The 9,624-nt window shown below is 40.4% G+C and overlaps 1 protein-coding gene across 1 annotated transcript in view; it reads right to left on the bottom strand.

The window, feature by feature from the left end:
- FBXW9 (F-box and WD repeat domain containing 9) overlaps positions 1–9,624 on the bottom strand; it is a gene marked incomplete in the record, with an annotated part of 85,705 nt that overhangs the window by 16,662 nt on the left and 59,419 nt on the right.

Genomic DNA, 9,624 nt, shown 5'->3' with positions numbered 1-9,624 from the left:
GGAGAGAGAGAGAGGGGGAGAGAGAGAGAGGGGGAGAGAGAGAGAGAGAGAGAGAGAGGGGGAGAGAGAGCATGCACGAGGGGGGGGAGGGAGAGGGAGAGCGCGCGCGCGAGAGAGAGAGAGAGAGAGAGAGAGAGAGAGAGAGAGAGAGAGAGAGAGAGAGAGAGAGAGAGAGAGACACACACAGACACAAACAGACACATGAGCAGGGATGTGACAGACAAGAAAAAAAAAGAAGACAGATGAAGATAAGAACCAAAAACCAGGACGACAGAAGAGGGAGAGTAGAGTAAAGAGAGGAATGTGACAGATAAAGAAATAAAAAAAAAAATGGAATGATGGAAGGGGATGGAAGAGTAGAGTAAATAGAAGAGGACAGAAGATGAGAAAAAGAATAAAAGAAGAGAGGAAGAGTAAAGAGAAGAGGAGGGAGGAAGAGTAAAGAGAAGAGGAGGGAGGAAGAGTAAAGAGAAGAGGAGGGAGGAAGAGTAAAGAGAAGAGGAGGGAGGAAGAGTAAAGAGAAGAGGAGGGAGGAAGAGTAAAGAGAAGAGGAGGGAGGAAGAGTAAAGAGAAGAGGATGAAGGAAGAGTAAAAAGAAGAGGAGGGAGGAAGAGTAAAAAGAAGAGGAGGGAGGAAGAGTAAAAAGAAGAGGAGGGAGGAAGAGTAAAAGACCACAAGAGAGGCAGAAAAACACACAACAAAATAAAGGGAAAAAAGGATTAGTAGGATAATACCTATATAATTATACATATCACCTGAATGATCAGCACCTTTAATAGACAAGTATAAGTCAAGATTGTGTCTAAAGCCTAGTATACACCTCAAGTATTTTTTGCTGAATGAAAAAAAAACTGAGAGGTCGCTGTACTCTCTACGGAATGTTAGTACAGCGATCTCCCCCACTGAGCTATTGTGTTCTGACTGGGGGAACCCCCCCCAGTGCTAACAGCCATTGGCTGCATGCGCTGATCGGCTGCTAGTTTGAGCATGCTCATTTGACAGAAGCCAGTCCTGAGATCGGCTTCTGTCGGACAAGCAGCTGTACACACAGGCTGAATGTCGGGCAGTTTCTACTTTAGCAGCTGATTGCGGCCTATATTTGGACTGTGTGTATGGGGCTTTAACCAGCCTCAGACGGCTTCCAAGCTGGTAAGTTTGACCTAATTCCAGAATCACCGGTGAAGAACTAGCATGCTTTTTAACCAGTTCTGCTTCAAACTGAAAGTCCAGAAATCAGGATGTGTTGGAGGACAATACGAACCAAAACTTAGAAACAACGGTCTATTTTATATTACTCTTTCATAGGGTTGCTACATATGCTGTAGTAATTCATATGCAACCACACTCTAATGTCCTACCACATCCTCCATTAAGATACATACATTACAGTTGGAGGCTGAATACATTACTAGCATGTTTTTTTGGGTTGTGGGAAGGTACTGGAAAACCTAGAGAAAACCAATACAGAACATACAAACTCCAGGCAGACTGCATCTCTGGTGTGGATGGACTTTCTACACAGTCAACTCACATAGATGAAAGTCTCTTGTGGACTGCACCAGGACGTACCAATTCTGCAATTTTTTCTGGCAACTGTTTAAGAGCGATTGTGCGTGTCATAGATGCTTTTATACCTGATCTATTTAGTGGCTTCTCCTGTGTATCCTTGTTTGCCCAATCAGTCTTTGGCCAGTAAAGAATAGCTAAACCCAAACGCAAAAATGATAATTAATCCTTAGAAAAGGTAGCTGCACTAGTTTTAATTTTTCAAAGATTACAAAAAAAAAAAAAAAAATAAAAATAATTATATATAAATATATACACACACATACATATATATATATATATATATACACACACACACACACATATATATATATACACACACACACATACATATACACACATACATACACACACAATCTCACTAAAGAGAGAGTACACCCCTCACATTTTTGTAAATATTTTATTCTATCTTTTCATGTGACAACACTGAAGAAATGACACTTTGCTACAATGTAAAGTAGTGAGTGTTCAGCTTGTATAACAGTGTAAATTTTCTGTCCCCTCAAAATAATTCAACACACAGCCATTAATGTCTAAACTGCTGGCAAAAAAAGTGAGTACACCCCTAAGTGAAAATGTCCAAATTAGGCCCAATTTGCCATTTTCCCTCCCCGGTGTCATGTGACTTGTTAGTGTTACAAGGTCTCAGGTATGAATGGGGAACAGGTGTGTTAAATTTGGTGTTATCGCTCTCACTCTCTGAAAGAAGTGTCATTTCTTCAGTGCTGTCACATGAAAACATATAATAAAATATTTACAATATACACATATACACACACACACACACACATACAGTTGTGCTCATAAGTTTACACACCCTGGCCATTTTTCAGAGAATATGAATGATAACACAAAAACATTTTTCACTCATGAAGCCATTTATTATCAATCAACTGTGTTTACTCTTTTTTTTTTTTCCAACAAAGTTTTTTATTGTGAATCAGAATGCATACAAGTCATATCATTTGCACATATTTATACATGTATACATTGCAATGTAATTGTACATAGAATAAAGATGGTTACATACATGAATGGTCTGTAATACGTTTCTTTTGATGTTCTCTATTGATATTATCGTTTAATATAGGGTATGATTATAGTATTTTCATTGAGGGGAGGTATTTCTCCAGTGCAAAGAAATTTGCAGTGGTCATGAGCAGGTTTCCGAGTCCTGTAGCCATCGATCCCATATTCTATAGTATTTGTCTGGGCACCCTCTATTGATGTATATCACCCGTTTGTATGGGAGTGTCCCATTTACCTCTGCTTTCCATTCTTTAGTCTCGGGTGGTAAGGGACGCATCCATTTCCTGGCTATTATCTTTCTGCACGAGAACAGGGTCTCCTGTATAAATACCTTGGTGTATTTTTCCAGTGGGTTCGGGAATATACCTAACAGGCATTGTTTGGGGTCCAGTGTCACAGGTGAGCCCATGTTGTCGTGAAGGAAGGTCACTATCTGTTTCCATAGGCCCTGTATCTGTGGGCATGCCCAGAGGAGATGGTAGAACGAACTCTCCGTGGATCCACACATCGGGCACAATGTTGAGCAGTTGTGTTTATATCTGGCTATCCTATGTGGGGTTAGGTATGTACGGTGTATTATATTTAATTGTGTCAACCTGTCTGATAGTTTGGGAGATACTTCTTTACATGTGTCCAATGCTTCTTCCCATTCCTCATCTTCTAGGTTACCCAGATCTCTCTCCCAGCGGGATTTGAGGCCGTATGCTATTTTTGTGGCTATTGGGATAGTGAGCATGTTATAGAAACAGGAGATTAATTTTTTTGGGTCTATGTCTTTTATGATTGCTATTAGAGGATTGGGGGCTGACTGTATTGGGGGTTGTGGAAATTGTGCCCGTAATGCGTGTCTCAATTGGAGGAATCTGAATACCATATTGCTGGCCAGATGGAATTCCTCTTTAAGGGTGTCAAAACTTTTTAGGGTTCCGCTTGACCAGACATGGTGCAAGTAGAGTATACCCCTCTCCATCCAGGGTCTCGAGTCATGGATATTGTGGAGCTCTGGTAGGTCTCTGTTACACCATAAGGGGGTGAAGTCGTTATGTCTGGGTATATTGAGTTTGTTGTTTGCGAGTTCCCAGATGCGTCTGTATTGGTACAACAGGGATGTTTTGTATGTGTTACCTTCATTGGTCTTAGTGCCCATGGTGATAGCATATATGGAATCTGAGATTCCTTGGGCCCAGTGTGGGCAGAGTAGCATCCGGAATCTTTCACTGTCCACCTTATCTATATGGTAAAGTGGGGAGAGTTGGGACGCAATATAGTAATGATTAAGGTCTGGAAGTGCTGTACCTCCCATGTCCGTTGGGTTTTTGAGGGTTTGCCATGCAATCTTGTGTCTATTTTTCCCCCACACAAAGGGCTTGAGAAGGGACTCCATTATTTTAAAGTGTTTTAGAGGTATGTATGTTGGGGTATGCCAGAGTATATATAGTATTTTAGGGAGTAGTATCATTTTTATAAGGTTGATGCGGCCCCATACTCCTAAGGGTAGTCTAGTCCACGATTGTGTTTTGGTTTTAATAAGGGAATATAATGGTTTAATGTTAAGTGTTATATAGTTTGCTGGATTTTTGGAGGTATTTATTCCTAAGTATTTAATTGTGTCTACTCTTTGTAATGGTAGGGTGGCTTGGAATTCCGTGGGTGGGAAAGTGTCTATTGGTAAAACTTGGGATTTCCCCCAATTTATTTTGAGGCCCGAGAATTTCCCAAATCGTTCAATTGTCTGAAGAGCCCGGTGGAGGGAAGGACCTGGGTCTGCCAGATACAGTAATGTGTCATCAGCGTACATGCTGATTTTTTCTGTGAGGGTTCCAGTTTTTAATCCTATGATCTCTGGGTCTGTCCGGATAGAGATGGCCAGTGGTTCCGCAGCCAGAGCATACAGTAGTGGGGACAAAGGGCAGCCCTGTCTCGTGCCTCTGTGGAGGTCGAACTTCTGAGACGGCCATCCATTTGCCACCACTCTGGCCGTGGGGTTCTGGTATAGTAATTGTACCCATTGAATGAAGTTTGGACCAAAGCCATATCGTTCAAGACAGCACCAGAGGTATCCCCACTCAACCGAGTCGAAAGCCTTGGCTGTATCAAGGGTGACTATCACCCTTGTGCCTACATTCTCATGTATAGCCTGCAGATTTATAAATAATTTCCGTAGGTTAAAGGAAGTGTTACGTCCCGGCATGAAACCTGCCTGGTCAGCATGTATAAGGTTGAGTATCACTTGATTGAGTCGCATGGCTAAAATTTTGGCCAGAATCTTAATATCAGCCTGTAGTAATGAGATAGGGCGGTAGGATTCCGGGTGACCCAAGTCCTTACCCGGTTTAGGTATCAAGACAATTGTGGCCTCACCCATAGAGGATGGGAGGGTGAATTGTTGAAACATAGCATTATAAAGGGTAAGCAGTTTGGGGGTGATTATTTCATTGTAATGTGAGTAAAATTCTATGGGTAACCCATCTGAGCCAGGGGATTTAGATTTGGCAAAACTTGCAATTGCGGTGTCTATTTCTTCTTTAGTGAGAGGGGCCTCCAGAAGCTCCCTTTGTTCAAGCGTAAGTTGAGGGAATGCTACTCCTTCTAGAAAGGGGATCATATCGTCTGGTCCCTCTTGGGTCCTAGAATTGTATAAGTCCACAAAGAACTCCCTAAATTTGGATGACACAACAGGAGGATCTGTGATTTTTTGCCCCTCTGGGCTATGAAGTGCAATTACCACTGGGGGTTTGTCCTCATTTCGAGCTAGAAACGCCAGGAGTTTTCCGGCTTTCTCACCCTGTTCAAAGTACTTCTGTTTGGCAAAAAATAATTTCTGTCTTGCTTTTTCGTATTGGAGTTGGTTCATGATCCTAGATTGTAGTTTTAAGTGGGAGGCGTTAGCTTGGGATGGGTCAGTTTGATATGTGTGTTCTATGTGTGAGAATTCAGTCTCCGCCTTCTCATATATATCTGATGAGTGTGTTTTGATCTTGTTGATGCGAGTTATTAGGGTAGCCCTAGCGTGTATTTTAAAGGTTTCCCATACTATTAGGAAAGAGGCAGAGTCTGTGTTCTCCCGGAAGAAGGTCTCCCATTCGGCTGACAAGTCGTCATCCTCTGGCAACAGCGTCAGCCAGAACGGATTAAGGCGCCATGAAGTTGGTGGTTTATCTATATGGAAGGTGAGGGTGATCCAGTATGGAGCGTGATCCGAGAGCAGTCTAGGACCAAACTCTGTCTCAAGGAGACGTGCTAACAGATTTTGAGATATGAAAATAAAGTCAATTCTTGACATGGTATTGTGTGTTGCTGAAAAGCAGGAGTATTTACGCGTGTGCGGGTGTTTATGCCTCCAGGTGTCTATCAGGTGAAAGGGTGAGAAAAGCCTGGCTAGTTTAGTATCCCCGGGGGGGTTTGTAGCAAGTGGAGTTGGTCTCAGTCTGTCCAGTTCCTCATTAAGTGTACTATTGAAATCTCCCATCCATATTGTCTGAGCTGATGGGTATTTTGCTATAAAGGAGATTCCCTCTAGTAGTATGGAAGTGGAAAATGGGGGGGGGACATAGACAGCGAGGATCAAGAAGGGTTCCCCGTGTAATTTAGCGGATATAAATATATATCTACCTTGTGGGTCAGTGTGTAGCTCGCATAACTCAAAATGCACTGTTTTTGCTATAAGTACCGAGACACCTCTCGAGTGTGTTGTATGGGTCGAGTGGAATGCCCAACCCACCCACGGGCGACGCAGTGTCGTGTTTACTCTTTTTAAATCATAATGACAACAGAAACTACCCAAATGACCCTGATCAAAAGTTTACATACCCTGGTGATTTTGGTCTGATAACATGAACACTAGTTGACACAAAGGGATTTGAATGACTATTAACTAGTTGCCGCCCACCCACCGTCAAATGACGGTGCCGCCCATCAGTGCCACCTACCCGTGCCCAGCAGTGCTACCCATCAGTGCCACCTATCAGTGCCCATAAGTGCGGCATATTAGTGCCTCCTCATCAGTGCAACCTAATCAGTGCCCATAAGTGCCGCCTCATTAGTGACCATCAGTGAAGGAGAAAAATTACTTTATTTACAACATTTACTGACAGAAACAAAGTAAAAAAAAATTGTTTTTCAAAATTTTTGGTCTTTTTATTTTTTTAAGTAAAAATAATAAACCCGGCAGTGATTAAATACCACCAAAAGAAAGCTCTATTTGTGTGAAGAAAAATGATAAAAATGTCATCTGCGTACAGTGTAGCCTGACCACGCAATTGTCATTCAAAGTGCGACAGTGCTGAAAGCTGAAAAATGGCCTGGGCAGGAAGGGGATGTAAGTGCCCTGTAGGCAAGTGGCTAAAGGTAACCATACTCACCTGTGATCTATTTGCTTGTAATTAGTGTGTGTGTATAAAAGGTCAACGGGTTTCTGGACATCTTTCATGTAGTGCTGCACTGACGTTTCTGGATTCTGAGTCATGGGGAAAGCAAAAGAATTGTCAAAGGATCTGCGGGGTAAAGGTAGTTAAACTGTATAAAACAGGAAAGGGATGTAAAAAGATATCCAAGACAGGCCTCAAACCTTCTGACACAAAGTCATTTGGAGTGATGAGACAAAAATTTAGCTTTTTGGCCACAACCATAAATGCTTCATTCAATTGGAGAGGAGTCAACAAGGCCTATGATGAAAGGTACACCATACCTACTGTGAAACACGGAGGTGGATCACTGATGTTTTGGTTATGTGTGAGCTACAAAGGCACAGGAAATTTGGTCAAAATTGTTGGCAAGATGAATGCAGTGTGTTATCAAAAAATACTGGAGGAACGTTTGCATTCATCAGCCAGGAAGCTGCGCATGGGACGTACTTGGACATTCCAACATGACAATGATCCAAAACACAAGGCCAAGTCGACCTGTCACTGGCTATAGCAGAATAAAGTGAAAGTTCTGGAGTGGTCATCTCAGTCTCCTAACCTCAATATCATTGAGCCACTCTGGGGAGATCTCAAACGTGCAGTTCATGTAAGACAGCCCAAGAAATTACAGGAAATGGAGGCTTTTTGCCAAGAGGAATGGGCAGCTTTACCATCTGAGAAGATAGAGAGCCTCATCCACAAATACCACAAATAACTTTAAGCTGTCATTGATGTTAAAAGGGGTATTAAGAACACAGTATTAAGAACAGGGGTGTGTAAAGTTTTGATCAGGGTCATTTGGGTAGTTTGTTGTCATTATGATTTAAAAAAAAGAGTAAAACACAGTTGACTGATAATAAATGGCTTTAGCCAAACAGTAACCATAAGTGAAAGAAAAATGTTTTTGTTTTAGCATTCATATTCTCTGAAAAATGGCCAAGAAATCATTCATACTGCCAGGGTATGTAAACTTATGAGCACAATTGTATATATATATCTGTCGAACTTACCAGAAATGCAGTATGCTTGTCACTTCCTGAGTGAGTGGCACTGGAAGCATAAAATAACGTTATCTTCATTCTGTAAAACCCCCATGTAATGGATTTCCCTTATGTAATGGATATGAACAAAAAGGTAGGCATGACTGTATTCCAGCCTGTGTGACAATCATGGCCCCCTGAATAGATACAGCGGAAAAATAATAGTAGGAAGTGTGAATGAAATTGATTTTTGCAGAATTACCTGGTTAAAATAAAGAAAGAAAAAGACTGAAAATACAAAACAAATGCAGCCACCACATCCAAGGAATGGTAAGCTGCTATATAATACATTTTTGTTTTTGGGTTTGGATGTATTTTAAGTCCACTTAGTTTGGATACTAAAAAAAAAAACAAAAAACAAATAAAATTGCCCCTGCACATACCACACTAGTTGTTCCAGTCAGTATGAAAGCCAAAAATTAAATTAATATTTTAAAAAATGATATACATTCAAAAACTACAATAACCTAAAGTTATTATAAAAACTGAGCTGCCGCTGGAATTTACTAGTGTACCACACACCAAGCAGAAAATATCTTCATAATAATAATAATTCCGCGCTGTACCCCCAGAATCAATATATAATCATATATCAAGTGCAAACAAAATTCCACATATATGAATAAAGATGATGGCAAAACCATACATAAATTAAAAAAAAATCATAAAAATAAATAAATCCAAAGCAAATTTTCCCTGCAATGTGTGTGTTACACCTATGACGCAACATGTAAGGGGTAGAGCCAGTGATGCAAGATGTTGGATGCATCTATGAATTGTGAGGAGAGGAACGCCGTTGCCCATGAGCTATACTTTCATTACACACACACACACACACACACACACACATATACATATACATATACATATATATATATATATATATATATATATATATATATATATACACACATACACACACACACATACATACATATATATATACACACATACATATACATACATACATATATATATATACATATATATATATATATATAAAATTTGGTTTACAGGGGAATAGTACAACAAGCACTAGGATTTCATTTACAAGCTGCAGCCCCTATCGGACACCCCCTGTGGTGGTCTTTTATATGTAAGATATCTGTGGTGCAGCAGTTTTGTGCACCTTGATCGTGAGTCTATTTCCTTTTGTGGGTTTTATTAAATAAAATTTTGATAATTTTTTGGAAAGCACTATGATGGTTTCCATATGGCTTTTTTTTCCTGAGCATCTATGTGGGAGATCTGGGGGTGTGCATTTTTTAGTTCCAAAGAAGATCACCATGGTGGTGGTTGTTTGGTACAGTGTGTGAAGGACAGAAGATGTTTTTGTCAAGAAGTTTCAAAAGTTTAAGGATACATTGAACGGGAAATTTGTGTTGGATCCTTTTTATTTAATTATTTTTTTTTAATTTATGTATGGTTTTATCATCATCTTTATTCACATATGTGGAGTTTTGTCTGCACTTGATATATGATTATATATTGATTCTGGGGATGCAGTGAGGAATTATTATGAAGATAACTCCACTTAGTTTACTGCTTCCTTGCCTGATTATTGGGCTTCTTACATAAACTCTAAA

Source organism: Aquarana catesbeiana, linkage group LG03 (genome assembly GCF_042186555.1).
Source record: "Aquarana catesbeiana isolate 2022-GZ linkage group LG03, ASM4218655v1, whole genome shotgun sequence".
NCBI classification, from domain to species: domain Eukaryota; kingdom Metazoa; phylum Chordata; class Amphibia; order Anura; family Ranidae; genus Aquarana; species Aquarana catesbeiana.
The sequence above is the reverse complement of the archived record's forward strand: the minus strand, read 5'-3'. Positions and strand labels throughout refer to the sequence as shown.